Source organism: Thunnus albacares, chromosome 9 (assembly GCF_914725855.1).
Source record: "Thunnus albacares chromosome 9, fThuAlb1.1, whole genome shotgun sequence".
Classification (NCBI taxonomy): domain Eukaryota; kingdom Metazoa; phylum Chordata; class Actinopteri; order Scombriformes; family Scombridae; genus Thunnus; species Thunnus albacares.
Window position 1 is genome coordinate 31093254 of NC_058114.1, and position 19165 is coordinate 31112418.

Consider the following 19165-nt stretch of genomic DNA (forward strand, 5'->3'; position numbering starts at 1 on the left):
ATTAACATGTTCTGTATCTGATATATTTTTCAGATAATGACGTCTGACCCATGAGCCTTTGCATTTACAGCTGGGATTTATATGCGCTTTTGTTATCTTGATTCTACCCATATTGTGATCAGATCTCAATGTGCAAATGGCTAGGTAGGGCTGGCTGACTAGTCAAGAAATGGATGACTGTGGGTGGGGTTCATTCAGTTTTTGTGAGGGAAGACTTTTAGCTACTGTTACTACTTTTAGCTTTTGCTAGGCTTGTTCAAGCTAACAAGAAGAGTTTGAGTTAGGTGACATTTCAACTTGCTGGGTGAATTTTCTTCTTCAGAATGTGGTTACGCTATATGGATTGCATTTACACCTGGCTGACATCCTATCACAACGTCATCACTTCATGTTCTGAGTGCATTTACACCATGCATTAAACTGTTTTTTTCTTATCCAGATAGGATATCCAGATACAGATCACATGTTAATGCAAGGTGTAAATAGGGGCAATTATCTCTAAACAAATTCCTATGAAAGAGTGAAATTACTTTTAAACCATAATGCAATCCATGTTTAAATTTCCAGTATTAAGATTTAAATCTTTAAATTACAAAGATATCACTTTCAAGTAATTCTGCATCAAATTGTAATGCTCTCAGTGTAAAACTAAAGTGAAAGTATATTAAGAAACAGATTAAATCCACCTTAAACACTGCATTTTCAGAACGCTTGTTATGACCATGACTCTATGACTTGATTACAAGATAAGAGGGTAATGTCACACGCATGTCCCACACATGCAATTTACTGGTGGTAACTATGGGTACTGAAAAATATTCCACAGTTTATCTTGATGATTGAGTAGATGGTAGCACTGTAGGCCCTTGTTTGTTTGCTATCTGTAGTTAGGGCAGGAAAGGGGCTCTGGACATTCACATATGAAATTCAATAAAAACTCTAGTTAAGTATATTGCACAGAGAATGTCATTCCTTTTGGATACAGCTTCTTTTTCTTTTTGTAAGACAATATAGACTTTGATCTGTAGTGAATATCTATCTACATGTGCATTTAGGGGGTGGACAAAATAAACATCTGCCATTAAATACAACAGCAATGAAAAGTAACTGTTTGTTGCTTGTAATGTTGAATTTTTGTTTAGACCTCATAGATTTAAATAATTATAAGACATTTTATGTAGGAACATATTGGATGGGATTTCATGCAGCACAACATTTATGGATTTTACTGGAAAAAGATCATCATAATCCAATAAAACAACAGCATCATTGCAGCCTCAGAGAATTATCATAGTATTTAACAACCTAGGAGACCCCAAGTTTATATTATTGTGCATGTATTCTCATCGGTTTTTACTTTGTTTTTTTACGTAAAAGAATACTAGAAAGTGCACTAGTATTTTTGAACATCAACAGTGGTTCAAATACTATGTATAATGTAAAGTGACAAACCAACAGAGAATACCCAACTCTGAAGTTCCCTTCAAATATACGGAACAGTTTTGTGTCATTTAGCTGATTGTTTTTGTTTTCCAGCCAGAAAACCAGACAGACAAGGTCAGCAACTAGCTGGTGAGCGTAGTGGAATATTTAGCAACTAAAGAACCAGATATTCTACTCAGGATAGTTTGAAAGTTTGTGAACCCTTTAGAAATTTCTCTATTTCTGCATGAATATGATCAGATTTTCATTCAAGCCCTAAAACTAGATAAATAGACATCAATTAAACAAATGAGACAAAAAACCTACACCTTTCATTCATTTATTCATTGAGGAAAATGATCCAGTGTTGCATATTTGTGTGTGGCAAAAGGATTATCAGTTCATTTGAAGGGGAAATTAGAGTCCAGTGTTTCAATCAATGAGATGACAATCAGGTGTGAGTCTGGGAAGCCCTGCCTTATTTAAAGAGACTACCAACGTCTGAGCTTTTCAACCCAGGTTTGTGGAAGTGTGTCATGGCTTGAACAAAAGAGATTTCTGAGGACTTTAGAAGAAGAGTTGTTGATGCCCACAGGTTGGAAAGGGTTACAAAACCATTTCTAAAGAGTTTGGACTCATCAATCATCTGTCAGGCAAATTGTGTACAAATTAAGGACATTGAACACCATTGTTACCCTCTCCAGGAGAGGTTGCAAAGGTCACACCAAGACAAGCAAGGTGTGTAATAGTTGGGGAGTTCACAGGGGACCTCGGGATAATTTCAAAGAAACTAAAGGACTCTCTTGCAGTGGCTAATGTCAATATTCATGAGTCCACCATCAGGAGAACACTGAACATCAATGGTGTGCATGGCAGAGTTGCAAGGAGAAAGCCACTTCTCTCCAAAAAGAACACTGCTGCCCGTCTACAGTTTGCTCAAGACCACGTGAATAAGCCAGAAAGCTATTAGAAAAATATTCTGTGGAGGGATGAGACCAAAATCAAACTTTTTGGCTTGAATGAGAAGCATTATGTTTGGCGATGAGCAAACACTGCATTCCAACATAAGAACCTTATCACATCTGGGAAACATGGCAGTGGCAGTATCATGACTTGGGGCCTGCTTTGTTGCCTCTGGACCAGGACGGCTTGCAATCAGTCGGTATCCATCCGTGAACTAAAGCTCAACAGAAAGTGGGTCATGCAGCAAGACAACGACCCTAAACACACACATTGTTCTACCAAAGAATGGTTAAATTAGACGAAAGTCAATGTTTTGGAATGACCAAGTCAAAGTCCTGACCTTAATCCTATAGAAATGCTGTAGAAGGACCTGAAGCGGGCAATTCATGCAAGAACGCCCACCAACATCCCTGAGTTGAGACTGTTCTGTAAGGAGGAATGGGCTGAAATTCCTCCAAGCCAATGTGTAGGGCTGATAAACAGTTACCGGAAATGTTCAGTTGAAGTTATTGCTGCAAAAAGTTCACAAACTTTCAAGCACCACTATAAGAGGCAAGGGAAATTCTTTCAGAGAACATACAAAAACAGGTGTCTCTGGATGAAAATACAGTACTGCAGATTGAATATTCATTCAAAAGGATGCTTCATGAGTAGAACAGCATGAGGAGCTTTCATGTCATGTCCTCTACCTACCTACCTTTTGATTAAAAATTACATGATTAGAGTGAATCAACTTTGAACATATTGAAGTATAAACCGGTATGCTAAGGGGTGCACTACTTGACTAAAGAACAAGAAACACAACATATCACCCACCCACACAGCATGCGTTAGTTAAGGCAAATATTTTCAAAGGGATGAAAGGCTGCTGGGAGGTTTGACTTTGTAACATACATTGAGATCAAATCAAAGCAACTCACACTTGGAAATGAAGCTTAAAGCATAATCACATGTAGAATGTGAATGCAGGAGATATATGATTTATGCAATGAAAAGAGTGATATCACTCCCATTCTCAATGAAAACCAACTTATGGATGGTCAGTGATCAATTTGTGGCATCAAATTTCAAAACGACATGAAGTTCATACAGTACATGTCCAATTCAAATAACTGGCAATGAAGTTAAGTGCTTATTGCTGTAGTGATTTACATCCCAGTGATCTTTTGTCAGCACACTATGTTTTAGCCATATTTGGGCTGGGCTTAAATTAGTCATATGTATTGTAGCTGTGTATCACCATATCTGAATGTGTGAAAACATTTTTTAATAATACATTCAAATGCGTGAATATGTAAAATGTTTTGATCAAATTAACTCAAATGTTTGAATGTGTAAAAAATATCTGAACAAAATGAATTTTTTGAATCCTTGAGGAGATCTGTAGGTGTGCAGGAACACGCCCCCTCAGCCATTCTGCGGCCTGACGGAGGTTTGAGAGCAGTTGTCACAGCTCTCGATCATGATGTCAGACTCCCTTTCTATATCATCAAATAACTAATTAAAAACAATCTTCTCAGAAAAATGAGCACTTGGACAAACATTAACATGATAAGAACTACCTGAAATGACAGAAACTATCTTTGAGAAAAATGTTTTTGATGTTTACTTTGATTTTTAAATTTGGCTCATGTCCCATCCACTAACATGGATCCACCCCGGGACTTATGACCTATACTGCTAAACTACTATACTATACTTTTGGCTTCACTTCTGGGGAGCTGTCATGACGTCCATCTTTATATACAGTCTATGGGATCGACTCACTTTTGGAGCCAGCCTCAAGTGGCCATGCGAGGAACTGCAGTTTTTGGCACCTCTGCATTGGCGTCACTTTTTTCAGCCCTGGAGGTTGCTGCTTGAGCCAATGTTGCATTAACTGATAGAATAATGGACAAAACTAGGTAAAGTTATAATTAATTAATTATCCATCAAGATTTAGGTTTAAATGTTATCTACAACTTTTTCATGGCATGATAAATGCAGTGTGGTTAAATGTCATGGTCCTAAATGTGAATCTATTAAACTGGGAAATGTACTGGCTCCCTGACTGACCAAGCAGAGACTATTTTCTCCTAATGTTCTGGTTTGTTTTACTTCTAAAATGATAACTGATCTTATTTTAGTGTCAGGAATACCATACATAATGTCACTGGCTCACAATGACAAAACTAAAGATATTAGAAATATGAGATAATGTACACTAAACAATGTCACAAAACAACTACAATTAAATTAAAAATAGATGCTTGTTGCTACTGGTATTTGTTGCCATCTATATGAAGCAAAATAATTAAAAAAAAAAAAAAGATTACAAAAATAAAAGAGAGACAGACATAGTGAGTGAGAATGAGATGAAGCAAAACAGAAAAGACATCTCTAGCACGTGGATGAATGGACAGATTGATAGATGGAGAGAGAAGTTCTGGTTATCTTGCCATTTCAATGCCAAAATAATAATTTTCAAACTCAGTTTTCCTGCACGTACTGAGAAAAGCCATTTGACCTGACTGTTCCCCCTTGCGTGAAATAGGGAGGATTAAAAGCAATACGATATAGTGCAGGTAAATTGACACAAACTTCTAAGTTAAAGTGGTGTTATGGTATCAAGGAGTGACGCAACACCTGCAGCTTGGAGACTGATACAATCTGAGAAGAGATAGAATAAGTGTCAGCCAGAGTTGGGCAGTGAAGAAACATTTTACAAGTAGAATAGAACATGCCCACATTATCAAGGCGGGGTAAAAGACCAGTTTTCTGTAGTTCTACAATAATTTTTCAAACCCCGGTTCAAACTGCAATCAGGACAACTGGAGTTATATATTGCAACCCTAGTTCTAAGGACAGCGACAGAGCTATCGATTGAGAAGGTTACAAAATGTTGCTAGTGCTCATAAAACAAAGGTTACACTGCAACTGCATCATGGCCAAGCATGAATGGCCAACGGGTCACGGTAGCAAACAGCCTAAATGGACACATAGGGTCAGCAGCTGCCATTTGGCCAAAACACTGAAAGACATTTAGTAATGTCACCAGAAGGCTCCACTCTATTTTATGAACGTGTTAAATAGAAGACATATCTGGAGTCTGTAGCATTGTAGAGATCATCCTCACTCCCAGGTAAAGGTTTCCCTCTACCTGATCAAAAACCCCAACCTGATCAGGTACAAGGCAAACTGAACAGTGACTGCGGTGTGCAGACCATAATGATGTTGTCTAAATAGAAGTTAAACAGAAGTTGAGACTTGAAGAGGGGCTTGAGCACCATGTCCAAATCTTCTTCTACAGAAGGTTCTTTCAGCCAGCGAGTGGTGAAACAGAAGTGGGCTGCATCTTCCATCTACTCTGTTCTCAACAAAATGGAGGATCTTTCTGTATCTGGATGTAACTGAAACAAAGGTAAATAGGTAGGTAAGTTTATAGTGATGAAACCTTCATCTTGCTGAACCAGATCTAGAGGCTTCAGATTCACACTGTGTATAGATGCCTTAATATCTTGGTAACTGGAATAGAAACCTGGTATAGAATTGTTAAAATGACTCTGAATTTCACTGCAGAGGGAATTGTTTTCCTCAGGGGGGAGCACAGAACTAACATGTAAACACCTGCGGACAGGTGTGGCACACAGAATATTAGTCCAGTCAAAGTGTGCAGCCTAATCAACCCATCAGCACTCAGCATCAATATGCCATTCCTAAAAATAGTCTGTCAAGGGACCCACAGAGAGCAGCAGAGCAGAAGCCAGAAAGCAACTGTATTTAGTGGTCAAGCTTTTAGAGCCCATTAAGGGGAGAAGCCTTTGTGAGATGGAAAATGAATGACTTCTTCTGAGTTGGTGTTTTGCCATTCTTTCCCTGAGGGGGCACTGTCCACAACCCTGACAGTTACTGCCTTGCTTTACCAATAAAATCAGAGAATTGAATCCTTAAATTTGCAAGGGTTTGTGCAGGTGTGCCAATTGAAACAGATAAAAAGAACCCTCTCAACCAAGTAGAGTTAGTGTCCTGCTACAGCCTGTGAGCTCTTTGAGATGCTTATGCAGCCAGTAGCAGAGCCAAATGTTTGAATGAAACATGACAACGATGTGAATTCAAAACCAGAACCAATTCAACCAATGCTGTTAAAAATCCTCACATTATCCAGTCTACATAAACGGAGGAAAAGAGAAGGTTAGAGAGGAACAAGATGGAGAGGACACCGATGTGGGAGAATGTGTTCTATGCAGAGTTTTTTTCTCCTTCTCTCATCTGCATTCATGAATTTTGAAGAGAGTTTTGATGTGATGAGTTTGGAGTGTGGAGGCCAGTGGGGAATGTTTTGTCAGATCAGATCAAAGATGTCAGGCCCGGGTTCTGGCTTATAGGTCACCATCAGGTTACACTGGGGTGTGTGAATAGAGCTCTTGTACAATAGATCGCCCTCAGGTTACAGCATCACAGGAGTCTCTATGGTCTTCTTTTGGATGAAGTGAGAATAGCTTTTTTAAATTTTTAAATGTATTTTAAGCCTTTTTCAGACAGGATTACATTCCGGACAAAGGTAACTGCTAAAATGACACCTGGGGTAAGTTCCAAGAAGCAGGTTTACTGAATTATAAGAAGGATTTTGAAATGAAAACCCAGAAATGGTGAAGAATGAGTTATTCTGGGTTTTCTCAGCAAAGTTGTCTGGATAATTCAGTGAAGTTGTTTCTGGGAACAGCCATTGTAATGGTAAAGGCTCAGTCTGTGATCCAAATATAAACCAATAGAAATAATAATGAATATGATAATAATTAACAATAATAATAATAAACTCATTACATCCTAACAATTCAGAAGAGTTTGACAGAACTATCACTCCCTCACTGATTGGCAGGTCATGGGGGGACTGACAGTAACTACAACTCACTACACGCCCCCTCAGCCATCCTGCCGCCTGACAGAGGTTTGAGAGTGGCTGTCACAGCTGTCAATCATGATGTCAGTCCCCTTTTTTATATCATCAAATAAATAATTAAAAACAAACTTCTAAGACAAACATCAACATAAGAACTACCTAAAATGACAGAAACCACCTTTGGGAAAAATGTATTTGATGTGTACTTTAATTTTTTAGTTTGGCTCATGTCCCATCTGCTAACATGGAGGGGCGGGATTTATGACCTATACTGCAGCCAAGCTACCAGGGGGTGATCAAGATCTTTTTTTTATTTAAATAAAGTCAATGGTTTACACAAGTAATATTTGTAAATGTTATCAATGAGAGCACAGTGTTGGTGCAGTGGAAAGATGTTGAACCCAGTTTAACTTTGGCTGAAAGGCAAGGCAACATCATCCAGCAACAGACTGTACTGGTCAGTCAACCATGTTCAAGCACACATTACTGAGCATGAATGCTGTATTTCTACTGTTTTCCTGGCGATTGTTGAGACTAAAGACAAAATGAGTGTCACCATGATAACTTTCCAGAGGTGTAAGTTCTGCCTCATAGTGTAAACCACTGCTCAGTGTCTTGACATCTGATAAACTTCCAAACCCAGGAATGTATTGCTCAAACTGGACCTGCTGAGTTATATTTCATTTTCTCATTGGCATCTGTAGCAACACACCAACAGCATCACCCTTTATATTTAACTCAGTGGAATTTGGCTGAACGCTAACTTATTAAATAAACTACTTCTAGGTACAAGCCCAGGGTAATATTAAAGAAACAACCAATGATGCAAATGTAAACCAAAGGATTATATTACGCTACCAAAATTCAAATTACAGAATGGGAAGTTTCCCTTTAATTGTCTAAATATGAGACTGATGCAAAACTACCACTAAAATATACATTTTTGACACTGCCCTCCCCCCAAAAAAGATACAATACGCCATAATGTCAGTCATCCAAAAATGACATAATTACATTTGAGTGACATATGCTATCTAGTTGCAGTAGTAATTATGACCCGGAGCAGTGGCACAGTTCAGATAACGTATACAAAAGTTGACAGTTTTCCTCATTCAGAGATGGTGGCTTGGGTAGATGGTACAGCCCAACAGTGGACTATGCCACAAGAGAGTTGTTGGTTTCCTGCTTCCAACTGTGAGTGTTATATTTCCAAACACATGTCAAGACCGTTTTTAAAAACGATAACTTCCCTCACCTTAAACCTGTGGTTATTTATTGTAGCCATAATAATAAAAGTTGCCTAACTTTAAGGTCCAGTGTGTAGAATTTAGTGGCATCTAGCGGAACAGACTGAGTAGAAATGGAATGTAACATTCATAAGTATGTTTTAATTAGTGTATATATTCCCATGAAAATAAGAATTATTGTTACCTTAGAATGAGCCCTTTATATCTACATAGGGAGTGGGTCCCTTTCCACAGAGCCCGCCATGTAGCATTGCCATATTTCTTTAGTAGCCAAGAAAAAACAAACCAAATGCTGGCTCTAGAGAGGGCCTTTCACGTTTTTCGCAGCCACCATAGGCTCTCCTACATGCTTGGAAGGGGAGGATGAGGGGAGGGGTATTTAATTGGCTGCAATCTGCAACCTCACCGCTAGATGCCACTAAATCTTACACACTGGTCCTTTAACACACACCACATGTTTCTCTAACTTTAACAAAGTGATCATTCGCCAAACCACGATCTTTCCCTCAACCTAACCAAGTGGTTTTGTGCCTAAAGCTAACCAGACCTTAACAACAGCATTGTCACATCATAAAACATCATTATTTTTTAACAGTGATTTGTAATGGTTCTGGAAAGCACAGACAAATGCTCAAACGCTCATGTGTGTTGTTCACATGGTCAAATGACATATTTGATTGTTTAATTTGGGTGATTTGGTGGTATTTTTCGTGATATTTTGTTTTACATCAGTCATATCTGCAAACATGGGAATGACACAGGCCTCAGCGGTCTTTTATAAAAAAAAAATACATATATATCTCTGAGCAGTGTCTAAAATTACAGACATGGGTTTTCATTGCACAAAAAATGTGCCAAATGCACTCTCAAGAGTTCAGAGCTCAGTTAAATCTGAGCTTTATCTCAATTGCAGTGTGTGGTGTGTTGCATTAAAAGTGTTGTGTGTGTTATTGCCATCATAGGCATTTTCAAGCCTGTTATTTTGGTAGCACTCACTTTACCTGTGGTCATTTCTTCCAGGCATTTACTGTCAGCTAAAAGAGACAATCAGGGTAGATACTAAAAGGTTGTGTTTGTTGTTTGATGACTTTAGATTCTAAAGCCTTGGACACATCATAAGGTTTTTCAATAATGAGTGGCACTGAAAGGATTGAGCAGAAACACACTAACAAATGACATTGTCAGATTTCCAGTCTCTTTGATAGACACACAATGGCATCTTAAGGAAGAGACATCTGCAGTCGGACGCAGATTTGAGGTACACCTGGGATATATTTTGACACCAACACACACTTGGAACCTCACAGCTTGCAGCAGCAGTTGTGCTTTTTACTGTGATTTGTGTGGAGTAAAGACAGAGAAGAAGTTAAGCAAGGAGCTACACACACAGTGGACTGAATACTTTGCAGGACGGGCTGTGAGTTAGAAACCAATATTTTTTTGTACTGAGAACGACAATGTGTAATGTGAAAGGAGTTAATCGAAGAACCCACATAAAATCATCACCTGACTGTAGTTTCCCTCTGCAATCATGGAGCCTTTTAGTCTATTTTGAATCATTGTTTTGGTTTTCTGGCCCAAAACTCCACTCTCATCAGCACCACTTCCAGCAGCAGGCAGATGTTTTAGGTGAAAAGGCTCCAATAAACTCACTGTCTGTCTGCTGTTTGGTGCTGGAAAGGAAAGCGACTGGCTGGTAAAAATGGTGGAGCTTAAAGGAGAGTGAATATTCAACCTACATTCTCCAGGTGGACAAAAACATGACTCCAAATAAATCCTAATGTTGCATTTTGTCTTCTGGGTGTGTAGATACTTTCCCCAAGTGGCCTTCAAAAATCAATTAATGCAGCTTTAAAGCTGTTGAGTTTTGGACCACTAGTAGTGATGTGGAGGGACATTTTGATGAGCGTGTGTCGGTTTTGTTTGCATCTCATGTGCTACTAGGCTGCACATGAGGGCCCATGTGTACATATAAAAGCATGAGTATAATAAAAGCATAGAGTTTTTAAAAAATGCAGGTTTCAAAATATTGGGGAAAACAAATATTTTATAATGTAAGGGAGAAAATGCATTTAACAAGTTTGTTAGGATACACATAATGTATTTTGATGAGAAACACTGAATGTGAACATGAACTGTGTTTACAAGACAGCTCCACAAGGTACCTTTAATCATGATGTTGCTAATTGGGGATTGTATGAGAAGGATTTCACTCATGTATGCAACAATTACATAGAAATAGTACAAGTACTCTGGGCTGCCTTACAACGAATAATTCCTGTAGTGAGTCGGAAGTTTATTCCACTAATTTGCTGTGTTTGTTTTGGACATTATTTTATGGTTACACTGATTCAATCACATTCTTGCACCGTTTTAATCCACTCAGCTTGCAATGCACTTTTTTCAGCCCTTAGCAACAAAAAGGTGTTTTTGAAACAAACTCTATTCACTAGCAAATATTAAGCTTTTTATTAAGCTCTTAAAGTAACTACTACAACCATCCATTTTCTGCATGCTGCTGCAGAATGAAATCTATGAAATACAAAGGCATATTGTCAATCTATTAACTCTTGCTATATCTGATATTAGTAGGTGTCAGTTGTAACAGAGGCTGGATGTGCATTATAGGGACAAAAGTGTAAAGTTAGATACATTTGAAATTAAATACATTTTTTGGTTCACTTACACAGAATGCCTAAATTCCTATGACTTGAAAAGTATTTACACTGGAAATATGTTCACTATCAATGAACTTACTGCCCAAAACACCACAAGATGACTTCAGTCTGCCACTCACACTGACAACCCTAACACACCATGAAGTAAAAACCGTTTGTCATAAAGCAAGCTGTGACACATTCAGTATGTGTATGGGAGTGACATCTATAGCAGGTTTGTCCAAGCAGTACTTTATTCAGCTGTGATGAAGGAAGGGTCATGAATGGTCTATGAGGACTACATTCCTGTGCTTGAACACATTTTCCCCGACTGCTGGGATGAGACTATTCAAGAAAAACATCAGTGATTCAAGACAGTTTTCCTCTTCAGTCAAACGGTGTTGCAATACCATCTAAACAAAATCAATCTCTGCTCCTCTCTCACTTTCTCCTGCTCCATTTAGCAGGTCATGGAGTATCCCTAACTGTGTGTTAATTGGCCTAGCCCGATGTGTTGGCATTGATTATTAACTCTTCAGAAAATCCCAGCGGGGTGGCTTTGAATGTTGAATATAATCACACCTCTCATGCCTTGCTTGCTCTACCATGTACCCCTCGCTCATGTGCTTTTTATGCCTCCGCACCGGCGACAGCTGCAGCCTGAGGCTTTATGTTTTCGGGTTTTCCGTCTGTCCGCCTCATTCTCGAGATATCTCAGGAACGCCTGGAGGATATTTCATTACATCTGACACAAACATCCACTTGGACTCAAGTATGAACTGCGTAGAGCATCTCACGCGTGGCTGCTGTGGCGCGTCATCTGGAGATTCAGGGTCACGCCTATTTTTTCCCACGCGATGCACGCAGTTCTCAGCAAAAACAGATAGAGAAAATGATCTGTTGTCATATTGACATCATACTAGCAACATTACACCTTTGACGATGGGTTCAATGTCTATATCTGTAGAATATGTCAGAGACATAAGTGTCACCACTGCGGGTCAGCCTGTGCGGTGTACACCGAGGCAGGAAACCTCTCTGGTGGGGAACTCCAGCACGAAGAGTCGGTGACACACAGAGCTTCTTTTCTCGACTCCTGTCGCTGTCTGTGATATTAGTTAAATGGGGCTCCTGCCTGTTGTTTCATTTGCTTCCAGTGGGAGTTTTGGTGTTGTTACTTTTCTTATTTGTTGTCAGTTTCCCTCCTGACAGCTAGTTTGGAGGTTTGTTTGTCAGAGTGTGTTTGGCTCGTTTGGGGAACATGGTGTCGTCTGGAAGATTTTCTTCACTTGCAGCGGTGACAGCAGGGGTTTAAATGGCAGAATAATCAATATAATCAATAAAAAAACCCGTCCTGTGTGAGGAGCTGACACAGACGTATCCCCAACCAGACCCAACTATGCCCGTCAGAAAGAAAGCTGCTTTCACCTCACGTATTATTTATTTATTTTTCACGATTGAGCACACACTTCTTAATCTTTTACTGTCTAAACTAAATATAAATGACATTCATGATGAAATGATGTGAAACATGCTATTATTGATGGCCATTATCAAAGCCAAACTCTATGCAGAAAGATAAAGTTGGCAGTAGCAGCGCCACAGCGGCAACGCTGTCTGTGTGAACACCACAAGCCTGCGGGACGCAGCAGTTCAGTGACGCAAACTCACTGCTCAGGTAGAGGTAGGCTGCGTGGTCCAGGCGTTAGAGGGTCTTTTAGTACAACCAATTGCTGAACAAAACTTTTTTAGGCAACCAAAATGTTACAATTAACTTTCATGAACTGAAAACAGACTGAAATAGTGTCGGCTACGGCTACGCCTAACTAACCAACATTGTGGCCATGGTAGTGACTTGCCTGTGACGGCACCCATCAGTCACTCAAATCCACGCCCTAAATTATGCATTATTAAGCCTTAATAAAAAGTCAATTGAGTGAGTTATATAAAAATTCACCCCACATACAGTTGTCATGAACAGTGAAATAAGCTATAGAGACCTCAACTGTAAACATGTTTCTTTCTGCTGTAAAGTCGGGCATTTGAACATGGGGCTCTATGGAGATTGACTCGCTTTTGGAGCCTCAAGTGGCCATTCAAGGAACTGCAGTTTTTGGCACTTCACGTTGGCTTCATTTTTCAGCCCCAGAGGTTGTCGCTTGCTCATAGGTCAAACACGTTTTCAGCCATAACTCAAGAATTCCAATGCTAATTGTGACAAAATGTCACACAAATGTCTAATAGGATAAAATAATGAAGTGATGATATTTTATATTCAAAAAGTCAAAGGTCAACTTCTCTGTGACATCATGATGCAAATCATAATGTGTGTGAAGCATCCACGTTTTAGAATTTGTAGCTTCTCTGCAGCAACATCCATATCTGAAGCTTTGTCTACGTTCATGGCTACAACTTTGTGTTGTATCAGAAACAGCTTTATTGGCCAAACATGTGAACACATACATGGAAAATACACGTAATACCTTTTATTAAATTCCTTGACAGTCTCCACTACAAATATTATAAGAGTCAGGACAGACATGGATATAAAGTGCAATTTGACTGGTTGGTGGAGGCATACACCCGCAAAGTGGTATTTCTAGATGTTCCCTGCTTTCTTGTTATGTTGCCATTTTTTCTCCCATTTCCTCCTCGTCTCTTTGCTCATCCTCTTCCTTCTGAGTTTCCTGCTTCTTTCTTGTCACTCAATACATTTCCCCTTATTTTCCATTATTCTCTTTCAGTCACAGCAGCTGAGAGAAGTCTCTTTTATCACACACACTTTTTGAGCAATAGGAAACACACAAACTTTTACAAACAGTGTGTGTATGCAGGCACACACAAAATACCATGTTTTCACAAGAAGGTTTCCAAAATCAGATTAATGGTTCCTAGAACAATAGTTGTCCTCTGTGCATTTTGTATATACCCTACTGCCTCCAAGTTCCATTTAGTATCACAGAACTCACAGGAGAATTGACATGGCGGTGTCATGGAGTCGTCCTATGCTGGTATGAGAGTAACGTTTACTGTGTGTCAGTTTGTGGAAATGTGATCTAACACAATTCAAAGGAATATGCACCATGAGGTATATGAATAATATGAGGTTCACAGTATTCCATGTTTTCTTTGAAATAACCATACAAACCTACAATCATAAGCCCAGTGTTGGGCAAGTTACATGACAAATGTATTCAATTACTCACCATCTATTACTTATTAAGTAGTAATTACATTACTAATTACTAATTGGAAAAAGTAATTAGTTACATGGCTTGATACAGTATCATCATTACTTGGCCCAGCTCCGTCAAAGATGCCTTTAAACAACTCCAAAGCCAGCTTACGTCAAATCTTCTGTATTTAACACATGTAGAAATAAGCTAACTAGCTTATCCCCAGTGACACAAATTGTGAACAAAACCTAGCTTAATCATGACTGTAGGTTTACCAGTGGCTAGCTAGCAGCTATGGCAAAACATCATGTTTGACAACTTTGGAACTAGCGAGAGTCACATTACTCCTCTTATGTCAGAAACTAGGCAACATACCACAAAAATACCAAAGTAACAGGGCATTCCAGAAAATTAGAAACTGCAACACAAATACTGAACTTAAAGTTACTGACAGAAGTGATCAACACCATTATCTCTGGCTGAACAACGTGTGCTTTTTGCACTGAACCCAGGTTCACATAGAGAATAAATTAACAGCATAGTATACAGTATAAGTGCCATCCAAACCTTCCAACTGCAGTTTGAGACTCTGTGTTGGATCATTTGCAGCTTCTTTTCCAGTTGTGATTGTTTTTATCTTTTTCTTCATATAGAATCTTTTTTGTTAATTTTTGTGGGTGTTGCTCCCTTTCTTCCTCACTTTAGAAGTTTGCTTAATCACTCCTGCATTCATTTCACAAACCAAAGCTGTTATTATAATCTTATGAGTAATAGAAGCACAATTTTTTTCATTCTCATGTGGAGTTTAATTGTTGCCTATTCCAAACCTTTTGAAATGTTGTTAATTCATTAATGAATATTTCTATTTGAGCATCATACAACATCTTGATGGCTTTTATGAGCTTGCTGATCTGAGCTGAGTGCATAATAATCTGTTACTGTAGTAAATGAGATGATTTCACACAGATTATGAGTGTGAGTAAAATGAAAAGCAAATATGTGCCGCACTTTCAAGTGTTTAAATTCAACCTATGAAGTGTACAGTGAAGCCAGTGTTTTTCCCGCATGTAGCACTGTCTTTGAGAATAGATTTATATCCAAGATTTCTATTATTTACACTAAACAGAATGAATACAGGTACTTCAAATATGAAAATACAATGTGAGAAAACACAATGTGTGCGCAGCAATGTGCAAGTATGCAAAACGAAAGATAAACAGGTGAATTGACGCTGTAAAAGTTACGTAATACATGTGCAAAATACATGTTTCACATTAGCAGCTTGCTATGGGCTGAATCCCAGCTTTTTATTGCATCTAGTGGTCTTGAGCAGCAAAACAGACATGTATTTGCAGGAAAATGTCACCGATCATCACTTTCAGCAGAAGACACACTTCTGCATCTATACACACACACACTGCCATTCAACTGCAATGTGACAGCAGGGTATTGGATGATGTGAAAGTCAGTGACATTTTAACTGCTCACACCTTCTCTGCAGGGAGCAACGGTGATAGTTTATCCAACCTGTGTGTTTAAATTTGCTAAGTATTGGTGGTTGAGAAAAGTTACAGCGAGGAAAACAGCCATTCACAGCAACATACACAAAATAAGGTTAGACAGCAGATTCCTCCTTTTCAGTTTTATAATGAAATGACACTTTTTATAATTATTTAATTTAAGGCATTTAATTGTTGTCTATGATTAGAATTATTTTTTTATTATGAAGTAATATGGTCATTTTTTAGCCACTAGGGTTGTAATGTGTGTTGTGTAGTGGAAGTTGGAACTCTGCTTAATTTTCTGTCTTAACCAGATTTTTTTTTTAACAGCCATTTATACTGTTCATACATGCTTCTATGAATTTAGCGACCAACAAAAAGCACACTATTTTAAGCATGTACCTGAATTAATCAAATAATAGCATACGATTTGTATTTGGACCCCACCATCAATAAAGGAATTAGTCTAAGGGTCTAGTCTTAGGTGGAGTCCAAGGGCGTTTTCACATCTATAGTTTGTTTGCTTTGGTCTGAATCAGTTGATGAGTTGCTACTTTGTTGCATTTTCTCTTTAGTTCAGTTTGGTTTCTCACAGCAAAATTTCAAGCAAACCAAAATGTATCAACAATAGCCATGAGGGAGCTATCACTCTGTTCATTGGTCAGAAATCTCATGGGGTTGGCAGGGGGAGAAAAGCTTCTGGGACAGCTATCCAAAATGGAGCACTGGCAGAGTTGGCATTTCTTCATAATTGCATAATTTGGGCCAAATACCAAGCAAAAATATGTGAGCAGAGAGAGACAGACAGAGCAGAGCTCTTCCTCACAGCGTGAATGTGTCTGAATTTAACAAACAGTCAAATGTTCAGCGGTAGAAACTGACTTATTTATATATCTACAGTCTACTTTGTTTTAGTTTCAGACTTTTGGATGCTATTATTTTAGATATGAGGACACTTGGCTGTGTGTAATGATCTCTCCTTTCATTCAGCTGCTGTGCTTTCTCTGTCTGCAGTCTGTTGCTGTTCACATGCTTACTTGTACAAAGCTGATTAGAAACCTGGTTACGTGTATACATGACAGAGAAATCAGTGTTCTCCAGGGAGTCAAATCTACCTGTGGAAAGCAGGTTTCTCTAATCCCAGACTCTGATGACAGAAAGCAGGTTTCTCCTTCACATGACAGTTAAGAAATCAGCTTTCTGGAGAAAACCGACTGTAACCTGGTTACTCCAGTGCATGTAAACACACTGCAGGATAATACACAATTAATATCAATGACTCTCCACACAACATGCATCTTAACAGTCACTACAATAGTAATCAAATTTATTTGTATCTATTATTTTTATATTATTTATTTAAATAATCAAGAAGTTCGATAAATGCATGATGTTTCCAAAGTCAATGAGCAATCATGCTAAATAATCTCAAAATTGAGCAAAATAATCATGATTATGGTTTTTGCCATAATCAAGCAGCCCTAACACACACACACACACACACACACACACACACACTCCAGCATACAGTATAACTGACACTTGCGTTTACCGACACACACGCTCCCTCTCTAAACACTTGTATACCCCCACCACCACCACCACAAACGGACCAAGACCACCGCTCCAGGGTTCGATTCAACCAAACTAAACAAGGCAGGTGTGAAAATGCACTATATGTACTGTTAATTGCTGGAGTGTGAATCATGAGTGAAATAAAAAATATCTATGCTTGTATTGCATTGGGCTATACTGCATGATTTTCTTTAAAAACTGGTGGTTGAGAGGAGGCCCAGATTAACACAAAGTTGGTCTGCTGTCTCTATGAAAAAATGAGAAAGCTATTGACAAAAATGCGACTAAAAGCCTCCTCTTCCATTTTGCATTCACCTCTGAGACGATCTCTGAGTTCAGCTACTCAGTCAAGCTTTACTCTGCTCTGCACAACTCATCTGATGAAAACTGATGTAAAGTTTTGAAAAGTTTTGGCTACTAGCAGTTCCTGTTTGCACTGTACAGACAACAATCATCGGAATACTTCAGATACTGAAGAAAAAGTCTGTTGATTATGATCTTAAGTCCTGACATGTGCCTTTTTATATGACTTCAACACAGATTTTTAAACATCTATCCTTGATGCATATCTAATATGCTGACACCACTATAAAGAGTGAATTCTGCTGACTGCAGTGTGTTTGATGTTTGTGTATTTCGCTATGACTGAGAAGAAGTCGTATTAAGTTTGTGGTAATTTGTGTCAATTGGGAGACATGTCAGAGGAGCGTGGCAGGGGGCAGATATTACTGCAATAATTCTGGTGTTTTTTTGTATATATTTGGAGCACATTATCTCTGCATATCTAAATAATGTCTTTGCATTCATCTAAACCCCTATAAACTACGCTGGTGCTGTGGTGATATCAGTTTCTCAGGCAGCCAGTTATAAATGGTTATACATTTAGTTTTGACTGCTCCTTGAGCGGAGTTCTCAAAGAATGCAGGCAGCAATGAGGATTCTGCTGGAGAACTAATTCCCCCTTTATAAAAACATACATGTGTATTAGACCTAAAGTCACCTTACCACCTTACCAAAAAAGCATGTAAGGAGGATGTTGGGGTGGTGGAAGCCATGCAGCATGGGTGTAACAGTAGAGCATTTGTGAGAAGCTTGAATATGACTGGATGTTACTAGTCAGCTGGCCAAGTGGTAATAAGCCACTGATTGTGAAACATGAATAAAGAAGCTGCTGCAAATCAGGTAATGCGGTGTGACTTCAACGCTCTGAATGAACTAAGACATTGCACCACATATTGAATAATTTCAGAAAAATAGAGGTTGCGCAGGCTTCAGCCCTAAATAACTCAATGGTTCTAAATGACTGCTAACCATGGGAATATGTTGGTGTCTTTTCTTTGGTAGATTTATTTTTCTCTGACTTGCAATCAGTGGCTGATCCAACACACCAGAGAGACAACAATGATGGACAGTTGTGGAAATCCTGACTTGTGCCACACTAAAGGTGTTTTTAGACTGTGTGACAACAGCGATCTTGTTAGTTTATTGCATGTCACATTGTGCAAGACACCTATAATAAAATTCCCGGTCACAATCTGTGTTAGTTTGTACTACATCATTGTCAGATTGCGCATTGTACGAATGGTGAATTGTAGTGCTATGATGTAAATAGCAAAAAGACCACAGATTTTACTACATTTCTCCCATGAGTCAACTTTTGTCTCAGACAGCCCCAAATCACATACTGTAAAGAGGCCTTAAGACAACCTCTAAATAAAACAGGAAATTGTAAATCAAAAAGAGA

At 38.7% G+C, this 19165-nt stretch overlaps 1 protein-coding gene across 6 annotated transcripts in view; it reads right to left on the reverse strand.

Annotated features, from left to right (window-relative positions):
• Nucleotides 1-19165, reverse strand: part of LOC122989583 (inactive N-acetylated-alpha-linked acidic dipeptidase-like protein 2) — a 583517-nt gene that overhangs the window by 305908 nt on the left and 258444 nt on the right. The gene's annotated exons all lie outside the window — the stretch shown is intronic.